Here is a 22,697-nt window from a genome sequence, read left to right as displayed (position 1 = left end):
CACTCTGTATGACAGTCTCGAGGTCTATCCACCTCACTACCAATAACTCAGTTTTGTTCCTTTTTATGACTGAGTAATATTCCATTGTATATATGTGCCACATCTTCTTTATCCATTCATCTGTTGATGGACACTTAGGTTGCTTCCATGTCCTGCCTATTGTAAATAGGGCTTCAATGAACATTTTGGTACATGACTCTTTCTGAATTATGGTTTTCTCAGGGTATATGCTCAGTAGTGGGATTGCTGGGTCATATGGTAGTTCTATTTTTAGTTTTTTAAGGAACCTTCACACTGTTCTCCATAGTGGCTGTATCAATTTACATTCCCACCAACAGTGCAAAAGGGTTCCCTTTTCTCCATACCCTCTCCAGCATTTATTGTTTGTAGATTTTTTGATGATGGCCATTCTGACCATCAGAGATGATATCTCGTAGTTTTGATTTGCATTTCTCTAATAATTAATGATGTTAAGCATTCTTTCATGTGTCTGTAGGCAATCTGTATACCTTCTTTGGATAAAAGTATATTTAGGTCTTCTGCCCATTTTTGGATTGGGTTGTTTGTTTTTTTGATATTGATCTGCATGAGTTGCTTGTATGTTTGGGAGATTAATCCTTTGTCAGTTACTTTGTTTGCAAATATTTTCTCCCATTCTGAGGGTTGTCTTTTCATCTTGTTTAAGGTTTCCTTTGCTGTGCAAAGCTTTTAAGTTTCATTAGTTCCCATTTGTTTATTTTTGTTTTTATTTCCATTTCTCTAGGAGGTGGGTCAAAAGGATCTTGCTGTGGTTTATGTCATAGAGTGTTCTGCCTATGTTTTCCTCTAAGAGTTTTATAGTGTGTGGCCTTACATTTAGGTCTTTAATCCATTTTGAGTTTATTTTTGTGTATGGTGTTAGGGAGTGTTCTAATTTCATTATTTTACGTGTAGCTGTCCAGTTTTCCCAGCACCACTTATTGAAGAGGCTGTCTTTTCTCCACTGTATATTCTTGCCTACTTTATCAAAGACAAGGTGACCATGTGTGCATGAGTTTATCTCTGGGCTTTCTATCCTGCTCCGTTGATCTATCTTTCTGTTTTTGTGCCAGTACCATACTGTCTTGATTACTGTACCTTTGTAGTATCGTCTGAAGTCAGAGAGCCTGATTCCTCCAGCTCCGTTTTTCATTCTCTCCGTTTTTCGTGCTTTTGCTATTCAGGATCTTTTGTGTTTCCATGCAAATTGTAAAATTTTTTGTTCTAGTTCTGCGAAAAATGCCAGTGGTAGTTTGATAGGGATTGCATTGAATCTGTAGATTGCTTTGGGTAGTAGAGTTATTTTCACAATGTTGACTCTTCCATTCCAAGAACATGGTATATCCCTCCATCTATTTGTATCACCTTTAATTTCTTTCATCAGTGTCTTATAATTTTCTGCATACAGGTCTTTTGTCTCCTTAGGTAGGTTTATTCCTAGATATTTTATTCTTTTTGTTGCAGTGGTAAATGGGAGTGTTTTCTTGATTTCAGTTTCAGATTTTTCATCATTAGTGTATAAGAATGCCAGAGATTTCTGTGCATTAATTTTGTATCCTGCTACTTTACCAAATTCATTGATTAACTCTAGTAGTTTTCTGGTAGCATCTTTAGGATTTTCTATGTATAGTATTATGTCATCTGCAAACAGTGACAGCTTTACTTCTTCTTTTCTGATTTGGATTCCTTTTATTTCCTTTTCTTCTCTGATTGCTGTGGCTAAAACTTCCAAAGCTATGTTGAATAAGAGTGTTGAGACTGGCCTTTATTATGTTGAGGAAAGTTCCCTCTATGCATACTTTCTGCAGGGTTTTTATCATAAATGTGTGTTGAATTGTGTCGAAAGCTTTCTCTGCATCTGTTGATATGATCATATGGTTTTTATTCTTCAATTTGTTAATATGGTTATCACGTTGATTGATTTGCATATATTAAAGAATCCTTGCATTCCTGGGATAAACCACACTTGATCATAGTGTATGATCGTCTTAATGTGCTGTTGGATTCTGTTTGCTAGTATTTTGTTGAGGATTTTTGCATCTATGTTCATCAGTGATATTGGCCTGTAGATTTCTTTCTTTGTGACATCTTTGTCTGGTTTGGGTATCAGAGTGATGATGGCCTCGTAGAATGAGTTTGGGAATGTTCCTCCCTCTGCTATATTTTGGGAGAGTTTGAGAAGGATAGGTGTTAGCTCTTCTCTAAATGTTTGATAGAATTTGCCTGTGAAGCCATCTGGTCCTGGGCTATTGTCTGTTGGAAGATTTTTAATCATAGTTTCAATTTCAGTGCTTGTGATTGTCTTTTCATATTTTCTATTTCTTCCTGGTTCAGTCTCAAAACGTGCATTTCTAAGAATTTTTCCATTTCTTCCAGGTTGTCCATTTTATTGGCATATAGTTCCTTGTATTAATGTCTCATAATCATTTGTATTTCTGCAGTGTCAGTTGTTACTTCTCGTTTTTTATTTCTAATTCTATTGATTTGAGTCTTCTCCCTTTTTTTCTTGATAAGTCTGGATAATGGCTTATCAATTTTGTTTATCTTCTCAAAGAACCAGCTTTTAGTTTTATTGATGTTTGCTATCATTTCCTTCATTTATTTTTCATTTATTTCTGATCTGATCTTTATGATTTCTTTCCTTCTGCTAACTTTGGGGTATTTTTGTTCTTCTTTCTCTAATTGCTTTAGGTGTAAAGTTATGTTGTTTATTTGAGATGTTTCTTGTTTCCTAAGGTAGGCTTGTATAGCTATATACTTCCCTCTTAGAACTGCTTTTGCTGCATCCCATAGGTTTTGGGTCGTTGTGTTTTCATTGTCATTTGTTTCTAGTTATTTTTTGATTTCCTCTTTGATTTCTTCAGTGATATATTGGTTATTAAGTAGTGTGTTGTTTAGCCTCCATGTGTTTGTATTTCCTAGGGATTTTTTCCTGTAATTGATATCTAGTCTCATAGCGTTGTTGTCGGGAAAGACACTTGATATGATTTCAATTTTCTTAAATTTACCAAGGCTTGATTTGTGACCCAAGATATGATCTATCCTGGACAATGTTCCATGTGCACTTGAGAATAATGTGTATTCTGTTGTTTTGGGGTAGAATGTCCTATAACTATCAATTAAGTCCATCTTGTTTAATGTATCATTTAAAGGTTGTGTTTCCTTATTTATTTTCATTTTGGATGATCTGTCCATTGGTGAAAGTGGGGTGTTAAAGTCCCCTACTATGAATGTGTTACTGCCGATTTCCCCTTTATGGCTGTTAGTATTTGCCTTTTGTATTGAGGTGCTCCTATGTTGGGTGCATAAATATTTACAATTGTTATATCTTCTTCTTGGATCAATACCTTGATCATTATGTAGTGTCCTTCTTTGTCTCTTGTAATAGTGTTTGTTTTAATGTCTATTTTGTCTGATATGAGAATTGCTACTCCAGCTTTCTTTTGATTTCCATTTGCATGGAATATCTTTTTCCATCCCCTCACTTTGTGTCTGTATGTGTCCCTAGGTCTGAAGTGGGTCTCTTGTAGACAGCATATTTACAGGTCTTGTTTCTGTATCCATTCAGCCAGTCTATGTCTTTTGGTTGGAGCATTTAGTCCATTTACATTTAAGGTAATTATCGATATGTATGTTCCTATTACCATTTTCTTAATTGTTTTGGTTTTATTATTGTAGGTCTTTCCCTTCTCTTGTGTTTCCTGCCTAGAGAATTCCTTTAGCATTTGTTGTAAAATTGGTTTGTTGGTGCTGAATTTTCTTACCTTTTGCTTGTCTCTAAAGCTTTTAATTTCTCTGTCAAATCTGAATGAGATCCTTGCTGGGTAGAGTAATCTTGGTTGTAGGTTTTTCTCTTTCATCACTTTAAATATGTCCTGCCACTCCCTTCTGGCTTGCAGAGCTTCTGCTGAAAGATCAGCTGTTAACCTTATGGGGATTCCCTTATGTGTTACTTGTTGCTTTTCCCCTGCTGCTTTTAATATTCTTTGTTTTTAATTTTTGATCATTTGATTAATATGTGTCTTGGAGTGTTTCTCCTTGGATTTGTCCTGTATGGGACTCTCTGTCCTTCCTGGACTTGATTAACTATTTCCTTTCCCATATTAGGGAAGTTTTCAACTACAATCTCTTCAAATATTTTATTAGTCCCTTTGTTTTTCTCTTCTTCTTCTGGGACCCCTATAATTCGAATATTGGTGCGTTTAATGTTGTCTTAGAGGTCTCTGAGACGGTCCTCAACTCTTTTAATTCTTTTTTCTTTATTCTGCTCTGCAGTAGCTATTTCCACTATTTTATCTTCCAGGTCACTTATCCGTTCTTCTGCCTCAGTTATTCTGCTACTGATCCCTTCTAGAGAATTTTTAATTTCATTTATTGTGTTGTTCATCTCTGTTTGTTTGCTCTGTAGTTCTTCTATGTCCTTGTCAAACGTTTCTTGTATTTTGCCTATTCTATTTCCAAGATTTTGGATCATCTTTACTATCATTATTCTCAATTCTTTTTCAGGTAGACTGCTTATTTCCTCTTCATTTGTTAGGTCTGGTGGGTTTTTGACTTGCTCCTTCATCTGCTGTGTGTTTCTCTGTCTTCTCATTTTGCTTAACTTACTGTGTTTGGGGTCTCCTTTTCACAGGCTGCAGGTTTGTAGTTTCTGTTGCTTTTGGTGTCTGTTCCCAGTGGCTAAGGTTGGTTCTGTGGGTTGTGTAGGCTTCTTCGTGGAGGGGACTAGTGCCTGTGTTCTGGTAGGTGAAGCTGGATCTTGTCTTTCTGGTGGGCAGGTCCATGTCTGGTGGTCTGTTTTGGGGTGTCTGTGGCCTTACTGTGATTTTAGGCAGCCTCTCTGCTAATGGGTGGGGTTGTTTTCTGTCTTGCTAGTTGTTTGGCATAGGGTGTCCTGCAATGTAGCTTGCTGGTCATTGAGTAGAGCTGGGTCTTGGCATTGAGATGGAGATCTCTGGGAGATTTTCACCGTTTGATATTACGTCAAGCTGGGAGGTCTCTTGTGGACCAGAGTCCTGAACTTGGCTCTCCCACCTCAGCGGCACAGCCCTGACGCCTGGCTGGAGCACTAAGAACCTGTCCTCCACACGGCTTGGAATAAAAGGGAGAAAAGAAAGAAAGAAAGAAAGAAGATAAAATAAAATAAAATAAGGTTATTAAAATAAAAAAATAAATAATTATTAAGAAAAATAAAATTTTTTAAGTAATAAAAAAAAAAAGACATACAGAACCCTAGGACAAATGGTAAAAGCAAAGCTATACAGACAAAATCACACATAGAAGCATACATATACACACTAACAAAAAGAGAAAAAGGGGAAAAAATAATATATCTTTGCTCCCAAAGTCCACCTCCTCAATTTGGGATGATTCGTTGTCTATTCAGGTGTTCCACAGAAGCAGGGTACATCAAGTTGATTGTGGAACTTTAATCCACTGCTTCTGAGGCTGCAAGGAGAGATTTCCTTTCTCTTCTTTGTTTGCACAGCTCCCGGGGTTCAGCTTTGGATTTGGCCCCGCCTCTGCGTGTAGGTCGCCGGAGGGCGTCTGTTCTTCGCTCAGACAGGACGGGGTTAAAGGAGCAGCTTCGGGGTTCCCTGGTGGGCGCAGTGGTTGAGAGTCTGCCTGTCAATGCAGGGGACACGTGTTCATGCGTGCCCCGGTCCGGGAAGATCCCACATATGCCACGGAGCGGCTGGGCCCGTGAGCCATGGCCGCTGAGCCTGCACGTCTGGAGCCTGTGCTCCGCAACGGGAGAGGCCACAACAGTGAGAGGCCCGTGTACGAGAAAAAAAAAAAAAAAAAAAAAGGAGCAGCTACTTCGGGGGTTCTGGCTCACTCAGGCCGGGGGGCGGGAGGGGCACAGAGTGTGGGGCGAGACTGCGCCGGCAGAGGCCAGCATGATGTTGCACCAGCCTGAGGCGCACCGTGCGTTCTCCCGGGGAAGTTGTCCCCGGATCATGGGACCCTGGCAGTGGTGGGCTGCACCGGTTTCCCGGAAGTGGGGTGTGGGTACTGACCTGTGCTCTCACACAGGCTTCTTGGTGGCGGCAGCAGCAGCCTTAGCGTCTCATGCCCGTCTCTGGGGTCCGCGCTGTTAGCCACAGCTCACGGCCCATCTCTGGAGCTCCTTTAAGTAGCGCTCTTAATCCCCTCTCCTCACGCACCAGGAAACAAAGAGGGAAGACAAAGTCTCTTGCCTCTTCGGCAGCTCCAGACCTTTTCCCGGACTCCCTCCCGGCCAGCCGTGGCGCACTAACCCCCTGCAGGCTGTGTTCACGCCACCAACCGCAGTCCTCTCCCTGCGCTCCGACCGAAGCCCGAGCCTCAGCTCCCAGCCCCGCCCGCCCTGGCGGGTGAGCAGACAAGCTTCTCGGGCTGGTGGGTGCCGGTCGGCCCTGATCCTCTGTGCGGGAATCTCTCTGCTTCGCCTTCCGCACCCGTGTTGCTGCGCTCTTCTCCGCGGCCCCGAAGCTTCCCCTCTCCGCCACCCACAGTCTCCGCCCACGAAGGGGCTTCTAGTGCGTGGAAACCTTTCCTCGTTCACAGCTCCCTCCCTCTGGTGCAGGTCCCGTCCCTCTTCTTTTGTCTCTGTTTTTTCTTTTGCCCTACCCAGGTATGTGGGGAGTTTCTTGCCTTTTGGGAGGTCTGAGGTCTTCTGCCAGTAGATGTTCTGTAGGAGCTTTTCCACATGTAGATGTAATTCTGATGTATTTGTGGGGAGGAAGGTGATCTCCGCGTCTTACTCCTCCACCATCTTGAAGCTCCTCCATAACCTGTTTTTTTTAAGGAAATGTCTGGATTTTCCCAACTGTAGTTAAAAATATGATGCAAATAGAATATTTTGAAGGTGGGAATTAAATGCACAGATCTTTGAATCTAGAAACCTGAGTTCTAGACCTGCAGTCACAACTCATCTGAGTAATTCTGGGCTAAGACCCTTAAACCACTGTGGGATATCAGCTCCTACCTGAGGGATTCGAGCTGCTAACAGTAGTAAGAATAGTAATGAGAAATATTTATTGAGCCCTTAAAAAGTTCCATGTTTTATATGTAGTATTTATTTAAATCCCCTATACATTGGTGTGGCTGGTAATGTTTCCCATTGCATAAATGAAGAAACTAAGGCTCAGAACGGTTAAGGCACTTGTCTAAATCCACACAAGTGGTCATTGGCTGAGCCAAGATCAGTTAATCTACCTCCAGAATTCACACTTTACTGCTTCCTCAGTGATTCCAGTGGTCTCACCTTTAATTCTATGTTGATCAAATGCTAAAACAAGATAAATTGAAGAAAACAAAAAAAGAAAACATTCCAATATCCTTTTATTTGTCTACAAGCAGAGAGTTGATAACATAGGAAGATATAGATTTGTTACTGTTGGTCCTCCAGTCCATCAGAATGGATGTTTCCATTCCATTATGGTTATTCTCATCCTCCTGATAAGAATCAGTCCTTTAAAAAAATATATTTATATGGAAATCTTTTCTTTTCTGTCAGACCCATAATTAACAGCTGTAGGACAATGCATTCTTTATCACACATTTCTAATTTTCTTCCATGTTTTTAAAGATTTCCCTAAATACCAGATACCTTGATAGACAGTGATGGTGTTATTTCTTGGCCTTCAGGATAGAGTTTGTCAATGAAAAGATGGGATATAAAATTAAATCAGAAAGACAGAATATAATAAGGAGTGATTTGCAGAATAGTTCACTGTTTTGTGCTGCTCCAAAGACTGGAAAAAAAATCACAGATGACTTTGCTGAATTAGGCTTGATGTCTCTGTGTCAATAGTTAGACTTTCCTGCTTTAGGGTAGACCACTCTTGGTGGCATTTAGGCATTTTCGTCTGCTTGTCCACCCCTTCACGGCTCCATATCTTATTCAGGACCAGAACAATTGGCTGTTGCCTAAGGAGGAAGTTCAGGGCCATTGGGAATGCTCCCATCTCTCAAATTTTGAAATCTAAAATTTTTTAACCAAGACTTTCAACTTGTTACCTAGAGTAAGCAGATACAAATGCTCCTGGCAAAAATATCCTGAATTGTTTAGAAAGTCCTTTCAAATTAATTTAAATATAAAGGGTGTTTAGTTCAAGTTCTATGTTAACTCCAAGTGTTCAGTCCAGATATTTAGAAGTTGCCATTAGAGCTTCTTTATTTCACCCAAAACTTTGGGCTCTCCTTACGGTGGCAGAATGTTTGCCAGTGATGCTAGGCTGATGTCCTATCCACTCAGTAACCCTAGTGGAATGAAGACTCCCCTCCTACTGTTCTAAAAAAAGGACTCAAGGTTGAGTCTTATTAACTCTTATTGCTCTCACTTGACTCATGTACCCATCTCTATAGAAGTCACCGTGTTCAAGCGGATGCAATATTTTGCTGAACGTGGCCTGAGTCATATGCCCATCTTTGGAGTCAGAGATGGAGAAATTTGGACTTGAAAGTAGGAGAGGTTTAGTCTCCAAGGAAAATTAGATGCCTTTACCAAAAGAATAGGTAACAAATGCTAGATATGCAAAAATAGTGGATGTCCATGATATAACTTTGTGGCCCAAAAGATTCCTCTTCTATCTTCTGCAACCTGGTGGCTCAGTTGAAATGACTTTTCTCTAGGCTGACTGATCAGTAGTTGAGCAGAAAATTTCCTGTCTCACCATTTCTCCAGTGTCTCAGGAAGACAACATGCTTTTAATCATCCACTGGGAGAAATGTGACATTTTAATGACAATTTTAGTGTATCATTCTACCATGGTTGGTAATTTTTAACCCCTGTGTCATTTGTCACTTTTCTACATCAGCTTTTCTGAAAACACTAGCCTCAAATGACAGCCTAAAAGGGAAGCTGCTTGTTAATTTTACAACTTTAAATAGATGGAAAGACCAGAGCTTAAGACAAAAGAATTTGTCTGAGGAGGCCAGGTTGTCACTTGTTTCTCATCATCATGTGGGGTCAGATGGGTCTTTTTCCTAGTGGATCTCCATGAAGTTCATGACCTAATGAGCTCAGTGGGAGGCAGCTCAGGCTAAACAGAACCCCTGAGAGAATGAGTTATTGCTGTTACAGCCCACAGACGTGCATAGAGCTGAGGTAGGGTGCAGTGGGTCCACGTACTGTTGCCAGTTTCCTACAGTGACATCACTTTACTGCTTTTTTTATTGCTAAGTACACTATCGAATATAGAGTTAAACAAGAACACCCTAAACATTTTTTGTTATGGTAATGCACAATGCCTAGATATAAAGCGCAGTCCTTTTGAAAAGTCCCCCCACCACACACACACACTTGGTACAATACATTGCACACAGTAGTAACTCAGTAAGTATTCTCTATCTTGAATGAGTGCATATTACATGAGCTCTTAGAGTATGTCCTTGGGGTGCCCTCCTAAATGATGCCCCCCCCTTCTTAGTACTGGTGCTCAGTCAGAATGTACCATTGTAGCCCTACCAGCTGTTGAGGGCCTGTGCATATTCTGATTAGGTTGAGGTGTCCTTTCAGTGCCCATACTATATTATTGTAAAATACTGTGTACATCACGCCTGCCTCTTCTTCACCAGGCATTCAAAGTAAGCTCATTAAACACTGCTTTTCTCATGTACTGATTCTCTCTTAAGCCTCTTTTCTATCAGTTTTATATGTATCTTTTGCCCCATGATGACTCTGAGGGGTTTATTATTCATGCTAAGATGCCACTGTACCTTGTGATACTTTTCAGAGGATACGAACAGTGGAGATATAATGCCTGAATCCGAAGACTTCCGTCCCTAGTGATAGGTGATGTCAGGAAAACCAAATCTCTGGTTTCAAAGACTTCCTCTTGCCCTTCTCATAACACAGTCAGCAAGGTCTTACTTTTCCAGGACACTAAGCCAGCTGAGCTCCCACATTTTCCCTACTGGAATTCTCATCATCCCCCTCCTTAGCATTAAGAAATGAAATAGCCGTGTCTCGTGATCAGGAGGACTGAAGGTGTCTTTGCAGGTGGAGAGAGACGGTACCTTCATTAATGTTTTAGGCTAAAAATATCAATCCTGAGATCTAACACTTGCATTCTTTATACTTTAAAGACATGTACTCTTTAAACAAAGGAATTTAAAATATATGAAATTTAAAATCCTAAACCTGCCAGCTGTGTCCATGTCTCTACCCCAGGAAATTCAGCCCTTCCATTACTATTAAGTACAGGCAGAGGAGCATACGTGATTAATTTTAGAATGGCTATTGGGAGATTCCTAGATATAAAACAGGACTTTTTCAGCTCACACATTCTAAACAAACCATGAGTATTCATGTTGAACTCAGTGGCATCTCCTAGAGTTGCAGACTCTTGAAAGTGAGGGAGATACTGGTTAGCTCCACATTGCAAATGGTCCAGATGGTATCTAAATGAAGTGAATATTGATATTAACACATCAGAGGGCTCTATAGCCTTTGCTGATGGGCTGTGCAGCAGAAGGTTTGAGGTGTGTGAAAGGGCCACCAGAAACTCCATCAACCACAGCAGTGCAGTGACACAGGATCCCAAAGCATAGGAGGGGCCTCCTTACATTGCACCATCATCGGGCACCTGGGAGCTAGTTCTGGGTCAGCTTCTGGAGAGAAGCAAACAATTTTTAGTTGAGGCAATGGAGGAGAGCTTGTAATGAAAGGTTTTCTACAACCTCATTAAGGTTCATCTGTCACAACTTAACCCCCACACACCTGTACCTTAGTGGAAATGCTCTGCTTACTGCCATCTAAGGCCATTCCTGATTTGGTTCAGACTTCCCACTCCTGCATCTATACAACCATATCCTCACCCATGGCAAACCCAGCACCAGACTCCACTTCCTTCCATCATGGCCTCTCAGAACCTGACCAACCAAGTTGACTATAGTGACACCCTCCTCTCAGATACTATACCTATGCCTCTACCACACACTCCATTTTGTTATCCCGAAGTTTAGTTATTCTTATAACACTTTTTTAATTGTTGCCATGTCAGTGAACCATCTGGGGCAGTATTCACTTTAAACAAATTGAAATAGGACTCACTTTTTAAAACTTTAAGTGAAGTAATTTTAAAAGAATATACCACTACTAAAAATAGAAAAGCGTTTCACTTGCCCTAAACAGAAGGTATCTATGGAAATAAATACAGCAGGAGCCAAAACATGTAATTAAATTTTAGCTATACTGGGCCAGCCTGGGTCTCTCAGCCTGAGGCTTCTTCTCTGGGCGGCATAGACGGAGACAAACCAAGTATGAGAAGAACTCAGAGGGCACCCTAGCATGAAAGTGAGGATTTCTTCTGAAAGTAGTCAGAAGGATGGAAAGCAAAGTGGCTTTCTTGATTCTTGAGACCACCATCTTATGATGCACTTCCCTGTATCGCCAGTTATTCTTTGGCATGCATTTTAATCTCTCCACAAGTTTATAAACTCCCTGATGATAGGACTGGTCCTAAAGATCTTGGTTTCCCTTTCTACCTGCAAGATTCTTGATCCTGATGATTTGTTAGTAACTACAGGAGCTGAGTTGAAAGATAAGTAGGGTTAAAAAAAAAACCCTAATATTTTTGGCAGTGATTCTACCTCATTCAGCTAGCAACTCTTTGGTTGGTGTTGGCAATGTAAGTGCTGGGCATATGGTGGTGAATAAGGTGGTGAATAAACAGAAAAAAAGGAGAAAAAATATATTCTGGCAATAATAAGATGAACACACATCATGAAATAGATTTGTTTTTAGGTTTGACAGATGGTTCAAGTCTTATTTCAATGCTAAATGTATTACTCTAAATCCAGAGAAAATTACTTTACCAGAATGAAAAAAAGAGAATGATAGATCATGAAAGGCCAGTGGCCCTTTATTCAGTTTACTGGGTAGTACTAAAAATATTGTTCACTGGTCACCTTCCTTTCAGGCTCGGGCATGAGGAACCTGCAGCTTATTCCATGACACATGTGATCATTAAAGGAGATTTATTTGGAAATAGACAGTATGTGGAGACATTCCTTCAGCCTTTTGTCTTTTTTTTTCCAGCTGGGCCATATTTTTCCATCTATCAGCTCAGAACTCCCAGGCTGCAGGGTCACAATAATGGGAAACATGTGCACAGTGCTTGCTAACTGTGCCAGATGCATTTCCAGTGCTCTCAATATATATTAATGATTTGAGTCCTTAAAAGAATCCAATGAGCAAGGATATTAGTTTTCTTTTGCCATCATGATGAATTACCACAAACTTAGCTTAAAACGACACAGATTTATTATCTTACGGTTCTGTAGGTCAGAAGTCTGAGTTGGATCTCATGGGGCTAAAATCAGTGCCTGCAGGGCTGCATTCCTTCTGGAGGCTCTAGGGGAGAATCCATTTCCCTGCTCATTCGGGTTGTGGCAGAATTGAGTGTCTTCAGTGGTGGGACTGAGGTCTCCATGTCCTTGTTGTCTAATGGCTTAGCTCCCAGAGGCCACCCACATTTCTTGATTCTTGCCCTCTTCCTCCATCTTCATGCTTTGACTTTCTCCTGCCTCTTCTCTCTTTGCATCTCCCTCTCCTGCTCTTCTGCCTTCCTCGTCCACTTTAAGGACTCCCGTGACTAAATTGTATCCACAAAGATAATCCAGGATAATCGTCCCATTTCAAGGTTCATAATCTTACTCACATCTGAAAAGTCCCTTTTGCCATGTAAAGTAACATAGTCACGAAGTCTGGGGATTAGGGTGTGCACATCTTTGGGAGGGGTCATTATTCTCCCTGTCACATAAAGTACTACTGTTACCCCTATTTTGCAAGCAGGGACTACTCTCTGAAATAATGACAGAAATAGCAACCCACCAAGTTCCCCTTGTTCTTGAGATTCCCCACCATGGCAGGGGCCTCCCCTACCAAATTTGCTTTCATGGAGAATCTGACATCCAGGTATTTGCACTTTAGTTTGACCGTGTGACAAGCTATGACCGGTTTCAGAACTATTTGCATTAGAACACATTTGTAATTAAGACATGAAAGGCATTCTCTTCTTGTAAAGAGATTTTAAGCAGCAGTTTTATTAGAGAAGTTATTTTGCACCTTTTTAATTACTTCCTGTTAGCATCCATATACTCCATCTATACTGGAAATTGCCCTAGTGAGTTCTAAAGGAATTTTCAGAGACCCACTTCTCATTCATCCACCTGACCTCTAAGGACCTCTAAGAAAGCATGGCTGAATCTCTCTACCCTCCTGCTTTTTCTCTTGTCTCCGCATTACAGATGTCTCCTGGAGTTTCATGATTCAGTATCTCAAACCCATACAGTGAGCTTCAGGAGGGAGACAGCCTTATTTTTCTGGTTCATCACCTTATTTTCATCACAAAGCACAGAGTCTGCCTTAGAGAAGTGTGGTTGGTGACTTCTGACCTGGCTTCCAGTGATACCCCTGACTTAGTAGTCACCTCCTTGTGTAATCCCCTACCCTTGAATGTAGGAAGGACCTAGTTAGTCCCTTGCTTCTGACAATAGCAGAAAAATGGGGTGTCACATTTATGATTACGTTACAAAAGATTTTGACCCCTCTCTTGCTAGCAGACTCTCACTCTTGTTTTCTTGGCTTACATGTTCAATGAACAGGCTGCCATATTGGAGAAGCCCATGGAGCAAGAAACTGAGGGTGGCTTCTCGACAACAGCTTACAAGGAACTTGGGGATGCCAAAAACTACATGAGCTTGGAGGTAAGTCCTTCCCCGGTCAAGCCTTGAGATGACTATAGCCACAGATGCCTTCTTTACAGTCTGTGAGAGATTCTGGAGCAGAGGACCCAGGTAAGCTGTGCCCAGATATCTGACCTAAAGAAAATGTGAGATAATCAATGTTTATTGCTTTAAGCCACCCAGGTTTGGATTTTTTTTTTTTTTTGACAGGAAGGTAGGATTTGTTGGTGGGCATGCATGAGGAGGGGATGGCATCAAGGCTCTCAGTGCAGGGCCCGCCATGTGTCCAGGGGCCACAATTAGGGATGTGTTTGACCCCACAGCCATCTGGGATGAGCCGCTTTTCTGCCACAATGTTTTCAAATTCGTCTATATTAAGCTTAGTGAATCCCCACTTCTTGGAAATGTGGCTCTTCTGGTGGCCAGGGAACTTGACCTTGGCCCTGTGTAGGGCCTCAATCACATGCTCCTTGTTCTGCAGTTTGGTGCGGATTCACATTATGATTTGGCCAATATGGACCCTGGCCACTGTGCCCTGGGGCTTTCCAAAGGCACCATGCATACCTGTCTGGAGCCTAGATTGGGGACAGCATGCCAGTCACAAATGACTACCGGAAAGGGCTGTTTCCAAGGTCCATTAGAGCAACCCTTACAGGCACTACTGAGGAGACTGTTCTTTGCAGCCATTACATGCCAGACCCCCATGTAGAAAAGAGCACGGTTGGCTTACTTGGCTGCAAATGGATCATTTTTTATGGGGCAATAGATTACTAACACAAGTAGGCACTCAATGGGTATTCGAGGAATGAATGAATGAAGAAGACTAGGCACAGGTATTTACTTATTCTTTGTTCAGTTGATAGAGGGTTCATAATGACAGTGAGAAGTCTGGATTTGAAGATGTTTGGATAACACTGTAGTTGGCTGTAGCCAAGCTGCTAGAGCAGTTCAAATTTAGACACCTTAGGAATCCTAGAAGATGTTCCATTGCTTAATCCCTTTCTCCTATGCTAAAGCAGAACATTTTTCATCAAGGAGCTTAGAATCAGATGCTTAGAATCTTCTGCCTCAATCTCTGTTTGTCCTCATGTATGCATATTTCAGGAAAAACTCTGTAGCCAGGAGAACCCTGCAAACTCCATGTAGTTGGCCCTGGGCAGAGCTGCTTACTTGTTTACCTGATATCTTTATTTATCCTGTTATGAATAAGTTCATTAGCCTCCTCCCCATTTTCTGTTGTGATTAACTATATAATATTAGTGAAGACAGATCCTGAAGCACTTCCGGGGATGGAGAGAGGTATGACTTATTTTTCTAACAATATGTATATTGACTATCCATATGAAAAATCAGTGCGTTAGAAACAAAATGTGTCATTCCTAACAGGAGCACAGACTCGATGTCAGGTCTGCGGGATGCAGCTGAAATACAGAAATCAGCTGTAGGATTTACTAATGCAGTCCTTGAAACAGAGGAATATAGCATATGAAAATTCAGTTGGTGAAAGTGAGGGGATGGGAAAAGATATTCCATGCAAATGGAAATCAAAAGAAGGCTGGAGTAGCAATACTCATATCAGATAAAATAGACTTTAAAATAAAGAATGTTACAGGAGACAAGGAAGGACGCTACATAATGATCAAGGGGTCAATCCAAGAAGAAGATATAACAAGTATAAATATATATGCACCCAACATAGGAGCACCTCAATACATAAAGCAACTGCTAACAGCTATAAAAGAGGAAATTGACAGTAAGACAATAATAGTGGGGGACTTTAACACCTCAGTTACACCAATGGACAGATCATCCAAAATGAAAATAAATAAAGAAACAGAAGCTTTAAATGACACAATAGACCAGAGAGATTTAAATGATATTTATAGGACATACCATCCAAAAACAGCAGATTACACTTTCTTCTCAAGTGCTCATGGAACATTCTCCAGGATAGATCACATCTTGGGTCACAAATCAAGCCTCAGTAAATTTAAGAAAATTGAAATCCTATCAAGCATCTTTTCTGACCACAACGCTATGAGATTAGAAATGAATTACAGGGGAAAAATCGTAAAACACACAAACACATGGAGGCTAAACAATACGTTACTAAATAACCAAGAGATCACTGAAGAAAGTAAAGAGGAAATCAAAAAATACCTAGAGACAAATGACAATGAACATACGATGATCCAAAACCTATGGGATGCAGCAAAAGCAGTTCTAAGAAGGAAGTTTATAGGAATACAAGCCTACCTCAAGAAACAAGAAAAATGTCAAATAAACAATCTAACCTTACACCTAAAGGAACTAGAGAAGGAAGAACAAACAAAACCCAAGTTAGCAGAAGGAAAGAAATCATAAAGATCAGAGCAGAAATAAATGAAATACAAACAAAGAAAACAATAGCAAAGATCAATACAACTAAAAGCTGGTTATTTGAGAAGATAAACAAAATTGATAAACCATTAGCCAGACTCATCAAGAAAAGGAGGGAGAGGGCTCAAATCAATAAAATTGGAAATGAAACAGGAAAAGTTACAATAGACACCGCAGAAATACAAAGCATCCTAAGAGACTACTACAAGCAACTCTATGCCAAAAAAATGGACAACCTGGAAGAAATGGACAAATTCTTAGAAAGGTATAACCTTCTAAGACTGAACCAGGAAGAAGCAGAAAATATGAACAGACCAATCACAAGTAATGAAATTGAAACTGTGATTAAAAATCTTCTAACAAACAAGAGTCCAGGACCAGATGGCTTCACAGGTGAATCCTATCAAACATTTAGAGAAGAGCTAACACCCACCCCTCTCAAACTCTTCCACAAAATCGCAGAGGGAGGAACACTCCCAAACTCATTCTATGAGCCCACCATCATCCTGATACCAAAACCGGCAAAGATACTACAAAAACAGAAGATTACAGACCAGTATCACTGATGAATATAGATGGAAAAATCCTCAACAAAATACTAGCAAACAGAATCCAACAACACATTAAAAGGATCATACACCATGATCAAGTGGGATTTATCCCAGGGATGCAAGGATTCTTCAATATATGCAAATCAGTCAATGTGATACACCATATTAACAAATTGGAGAATAATAACCATGTGATCATCTCAGTAGATGCAGAAAAAGCTTTTGACAAAATTCCACACCAATTTATGATAAAAACTCTCCAGAAAGTGAGCATAGAGGGAGCCTGCCTCAACATAATAAAGGCCATATATGACAAACCCACAGCAAACATCATTCTCAATGGTGAAAAACTGAAAGCATTTCCTCTAAGATCAGGAAAAAGACAAGGATGCCCACTCTCACCACTATTATTCAACATAGTTTTGGAAGTTCTAGCCATGGCAAGCAGAGAAGAAAAAGAAATGAAAAGAATACAAATTGGAAAAGAAGAAGTAAAACTGTCACTGTTTGCAGATTACATGATACTATACATAGAGAATCCTAAAGATGCTACCAGAAAACTACTAGAGCTAATCAATGAATTTGGTAAAGTTGCAGGATACAAAATTAATGCACAGAAATCTCTTGCATTCCTATACACTAATGATGAAAAATGTGAAAGAGAAGTTAAGGAAACACTCCCATTTACCATTGCAACAAAAAGAATAAAATACCTAGGAATAAACCTACCTAAGGAGACAAAAGACCTGTATGCAGAAAACTATGACACTGATGAAAGAAATTAAAGATGATACCAACAGATGGAGAGATATACCATGTTCTTGGATTGGAAGAATCAATATTGTGAAAATGACTATACTGCCAAAAGCAATCTACAGATTCAATGCAATCCCTATCAAATTACCAATGGCATTTTTTACGGAACTAGAACAAAAAATCTTAAAATTTGTGTGGAGACACAAAAGACCCCGAGTAGCCAAAGCAGTCTTGAGGGAACAAAACAGAGCTGGAGGAATCAGACTCCCTGACTTCAGACTATACTACAAAGCTATAGTCATCAATACAATATGGTACTGGCACAAAAACAGAAACATAGATCAATGGAACAAGATAGAAAGCCCAGAGACAAACCCATGCACCTATGGTCAACTAATCTATGACAAATGAGGCAAGGATATACAATGGAGAAAAGACAGCCTCTTCAATAAGTGGTGCTGGGAAAACTGGGCAGCTATGTGTAAAAGAATGAAATTAGAACACTCCCTAATACCATACACAAAAATAAACTCAAAATGAATTCAGGACCTAAATGTAAGACCGGACACTATAAAACCCTTAGAGGAAAACATAGGAAGAACACTCTTTGACATAAATCACAGCAAGATCTTTTTTGATCCACCTCCTAGAGTAATGGAAATAGAAACAAAAATAAACAAATGGGACCTAATGAAGCTTAAAAGCTTTTGCACAGCAAAGGAAGCCATAAACAAGACGAAAAGACAACCCTCAGAATGGGAGAAAATATTTGCAAACAAATCAACGGACAAAGGATTAATCTCCAAAATATATAAACAGCTCATGCAGCTCAATATTAAAGAAACAAACAACCCAATCCAAAAATGGGCATAAGACCTAAATAGACATTTCTCCAAAGAAGACATACAGATGGCCAAGAAGCACATGAAAAGCTGCTCAACATCACTAATTATTAGAGAAATGCAAATCAAAACTACAGTGAGGTATCACCTCACACCAGTTAGAATGGGCATCATCAGAAAATCTACAACAAATGCTGGAGAGAATGTGGAGAAAGGGAACCCTTTTGCACTGTTGGTGGGTATGTAAATTGATACAGCCACTATGGAGAACAGTATGGAGGTTCCTTAAAAAACTAAAAATAGAATTACCATATGATCCAACAATCCCACTACTGGGCATATATCCATAGAAAACCGTAATTCAAAAAGACACATGCACCCCAATGTTCATTGCAGCACTATTTACAATAGCCAGGTCATTGAAGCAACCTAAATGCCCATTGACAGACAAATGGGTAAAGAAGATGTGGTACATATATACAATGGAGTATTCCTCAGCCATAAAAAGGAACGAAATTGAGTCTTTTGTTGAGACGTGGATAGACCTAGAGACTGTCATACAGAGTGAAGTAAGTCAGAAAAAGAAAAACAAATATCATATATTAATGCATGTATATGAAACCTAGAAAGATGATATAGATGAACCGGTTCGCAGGGCAGAAGTAGAGACTCAGATGTAGAGAAAAAACGTATGAACACCAAGTGGGGAAAGCCATGGGGGGTTGGGGATGGTGGTGTGATGAATTGGGCGATTGGGATCGACATGTATACACTGATGTGTATAAAATTTATGACTAATAACCTGCTGTATAAAAAAATAAATAAAATTAAATTTAAAAAATTTTTAAAATGTCAATGTAAACAAAAACGTGAAAAAAAGAAAAAGAAAATTCAGGGGCTTCCCTGGTGGTGCAGTGGTTGAGAGTCTGCCTGCTGATGCAGGGGACATGGGTTCGTGCCCCGGTCCGGGAAGATCCCACAAGCCGCGGAGCGGCTGGGCCCGTGAGCCATGGCCGCTGAGGCTGTGCGTCCGGAGCCTGTGCTCCGCAACGGGAGAGGCCACAATAGTGAGAGGCCTGCATACCGCAAGAAAAAAAAAAAGAAAATTCAATTGGAAGTCTAACTTAGGATTTCTTTCAACCTTGGCTTAGTCTTGAATGGTTAAACAAATTGACACAATAAAGTGGGTGAAGGACTAATCTGAGGACACATTCTCAATAATGTATAGCACCCAATCAAGTCGTTCCACTGGCTGTAAACGTAGCAGCAGAAGCAAGCGTCCAAACAAAGATCGGCTTAGTAGACTCTGCCTTCAGCCACCCGTCAAGTCACCAGTTTGTTCTGAGACCCTTGACTCTTGTGCACAAGCTTATTTTCTCCAACAATCTGAAACTCATCAGCCCTTCCTCTGGCCTCCATTTCAGCATCTTAGCTATAGAGAAGGGGACTAGATTGCTCAAAGTTGGGGGACATTCATTCAAAAACTAAAAATAGGACAAATACACCAAAATGGATGTGGTGTTATCTGATTTTTTAAAATTGTGCTTTTTGCACAAGTCATCTTGGAATAATTTAGAAACAATATGATGATGGTAGACATTGTTTTGACCCTTCCGAAAATTTTTTACCTTGTTTATTCATTTACACCCTCATCCACAAACTCCTTTTTGTAGTTTACCAGGTTTGCGTTAAGTCCCTGTAGTAAAAGGAGATTGAGGTCGCCCCCCACGGCCAGTCCTGAGAGGCTGGGTTGAAATGGGTAAGAAGAAACATCTGGTGACCCTTTCAGCCATTAGTGCATCAGCACAAGGACAGTGGGTCAGGACTTAGATCTTTGTCAATATTTTTACTTGGTACAGTCTAACTCCTTTAAGGCTGGGGATTAGAGGCCCTAGAAAAGTCCCTGGAGAATAAACTAGAGCTATAAGGAAGTGAGAGAAGGAATATGTAACTGCTAAAGCAGAAGCCCCTGCTCCAGGGTCTCTACTTTCACCAGGGCAGATGGAAGGGTCAGCAGGTCTTCCTTCTAGACCCTCCTCACCTGAGGGTCTGGTCTCTTTTCATCAGAGTATTTCCCTCTCCCTCTCTGTCACCAGTGGTCCATTTGGGGCACCACTAATTTCTAGTCTAACTGTACAGGGAATAATACGTTTTTGCATTATTTCCCTCTCACTCACATCTATATAGCCCAAAGCACTTCTGCCACATCAGCTCCTTTGATTATCACCAAAGCCTTCTGTGGTGGAGGGGGTTTATGTCCGTTCCATAGGTGAGAACACAAGTCAAGGAGTTTGCTCAAGTACCTGCAGCTATGTTGAAGGGTCAGCAGGAAACCCAGGTCATCCAGCAGCGAGAGCAGTGTCAAGGCTGGGACTAGGGTGAGGCAAGTGAGGTATTCACATTGCACCAAAAAACTCAGTGATCAAGACAACTAAAATTTTAATGCAAAATTTCTAAAAATCAAAAATAGCACAATTTTAAATAAAGAGAGGTTCACTGCTAGTGATTTTTTTCTTTTTTTTTTTTTTGCCTCAACTACAGTATGGCTGGTAAAGCACTATCTTTTCACCTCCTGTTGTTTCCCAGCTTCTCAGTGCTCCCAGTGGCCTGCTGTTCTGCTCTGTCCTGAAGCACGTCCGGCTGGTCTGCTCCATGTCGGCATGGGCAGCCTCAGGAAACGGCTGCTTATTCCTGCTACTGCTATTCTGGCCAGCTCTCTTCTCCTGCTTTTCCAGCCCTTGTCCAGGTGGAGAATAGCTTAGTAAAATCTCTTCCTTCAGAATGGGGTTCAGATCTATGAAAATCAGAGGTGAAATAACATTCGTTCTTTAAGATGCTGTTGTCACCACCTGAAGACTGGCATCTGCAAAGCTGCTGTCACAGTTCTACAAATAGGGAGGAAAGGAGCCAATGTCCCAAAGTACATCCTGTCTGCAGGACACCATGAGACATAGCAGAGCTGTCAAAGGGCACAAATTCTGAAGCCAGACTGTCTGCTCCAAATTCTGGTCCAAGCACTTGCTGGCTGTGTGGTTTTGGGTGAATTATTTACCCTCAAACCGGGATATTAATAGGGTCCACCTAGTGAGGTTGATATGAAGAATAATACATGCGAAGTGCTTAGAACTGTGCCTGACACATAATGGACATTCAGTACATGTCAGCAATTGTTATAGTTATTTAATTTTATGCTCACAATAACTCAGTGAGCTGGTCATGTTATGACCAGGATTAGTAAATTTAAGTAACCCATTCAAGAAATTCTGGCAAAATGGAAGGAGATGACACCTGAACTGCCGTTTTCATAGAAACCCATAGAACACATTTGATTCTTTTAAGAGAAGAAAAATGTGCTTTTTACTCAGAATGGTTCCAGTTTTCTGTTTTATTGGAAATTAAATAAAGAGTAAGAGCTTGTGATAAGGCCAAGAAATTTTTTGTTTTGCTTTTATTTGAAGACTGGTCAGGTTTGTATCTTATTTCATGAGCTTTAAAAAAAATCATCCTTAATTAATAATTTGGAACAAAAGGTTACTTTACCTTCAACAATCTAAATTGCTCCTGTTTCTAACCTGCCTGTTGAAGAGTATTGTTTTCAGTCTTCTTCAGACCTTCGTGCCTTTAAAATTGCTGGTACGTAAGCAGCACACTTTCTCTCTGTCTCTTGTTGGAACCCTGCACTAACATTGATGTAATGTACACACACTTTTCACCTGCTCCACAAACCATCCCCAAATACTGTCAAATAGTGCAGGACACCGTCAAGAGGCTCTACACAGCAACAGAGAAGTGTTGATCTTGTTTTTCATTTCCCTTGATAGATCCTGCTCTGCCTAAAAGCCAAGCAAATTAAAAACATACATTGAAGAGTTGAAGAATTACATAAATCAAAATAATATTATCTAAGTGAAACCCCCAAAAAAGAATCACATCAGAAACCAGTGTAATCGGAGCTATATGGAGGAGAGAGTTTAAAAGGGGGCGATGTATCCTGCTTTTTTTTTTTTAACATCTTTATTGGGGTACAATTGCTTTACAATGGTGTGTTAGTTTCTGCTTTATAACAAAGTGAATCAGTTATACATATACATATGTTCCCATATCTCTTCCCTCTTGCGTCTCCCTCCCTCCCACCCTCCCTATCCCACCCCTCCAGGCTGTCACAAAGCACCGAGCCAATATCCCTGTGCCATGCGGCTGCTTCCCACTAGCTATCTACCTTACTACGTTAGTTAGTGTGTATATGTCCATGACTCTCTCTTGGCCTGTCACAGCTCACCCTTCCCCCTCCCCATATCCTCAAGTCCATTCTCCAGTAGGACTGTGTCTTTATTCCTGCCTTACCCCTAGGTTCTTCATGACATTTTTTTTTTCTTAAATTCCATATATATGTGTTAGCATACGGTATTTGTCTTTTTCTTTCTGACTTACTTCACTCTGTATGACAGACTCTAGGTCTATTCACCTCATTACA

General features: G+C 40.5%; 1 pseudogene; it reads right to left on the bottom strand.

Annotated features, from left to right (window-relative positions):
• Positions 1–14,314: 14,314 nt before the first annotated feature.
• On the bottom strand, positions 14,315–14,435 carry LOC132522493 (small nucleolar RNA SNORA70; annotated as a pseudogene).
• Between the last annotated feature and the right edge of the window lie 8,262 nt (positions 14,436–22,697).

Source organism: Lagenorhynchus albirostris, chromosome 6 (assembly GCF_949774975.1).
Source record: "Lagenorhynchus albirostris chromosome 6, mLagAlb1.1, whole genome shotgun sequence".
Classification (NCBI taxonomy): Eukaryota; Metazoa; Chordata; class Mammalia; order Artiodactyla; family Delphinidae; genus Lagenorhynchus; species Lagenorhynchus albirostris.
The sequence above is the reverse complement of the archived record's forward strand: the minus strand, read 5'-3'. Positions and strand labels throughout refer to the sequence as shown.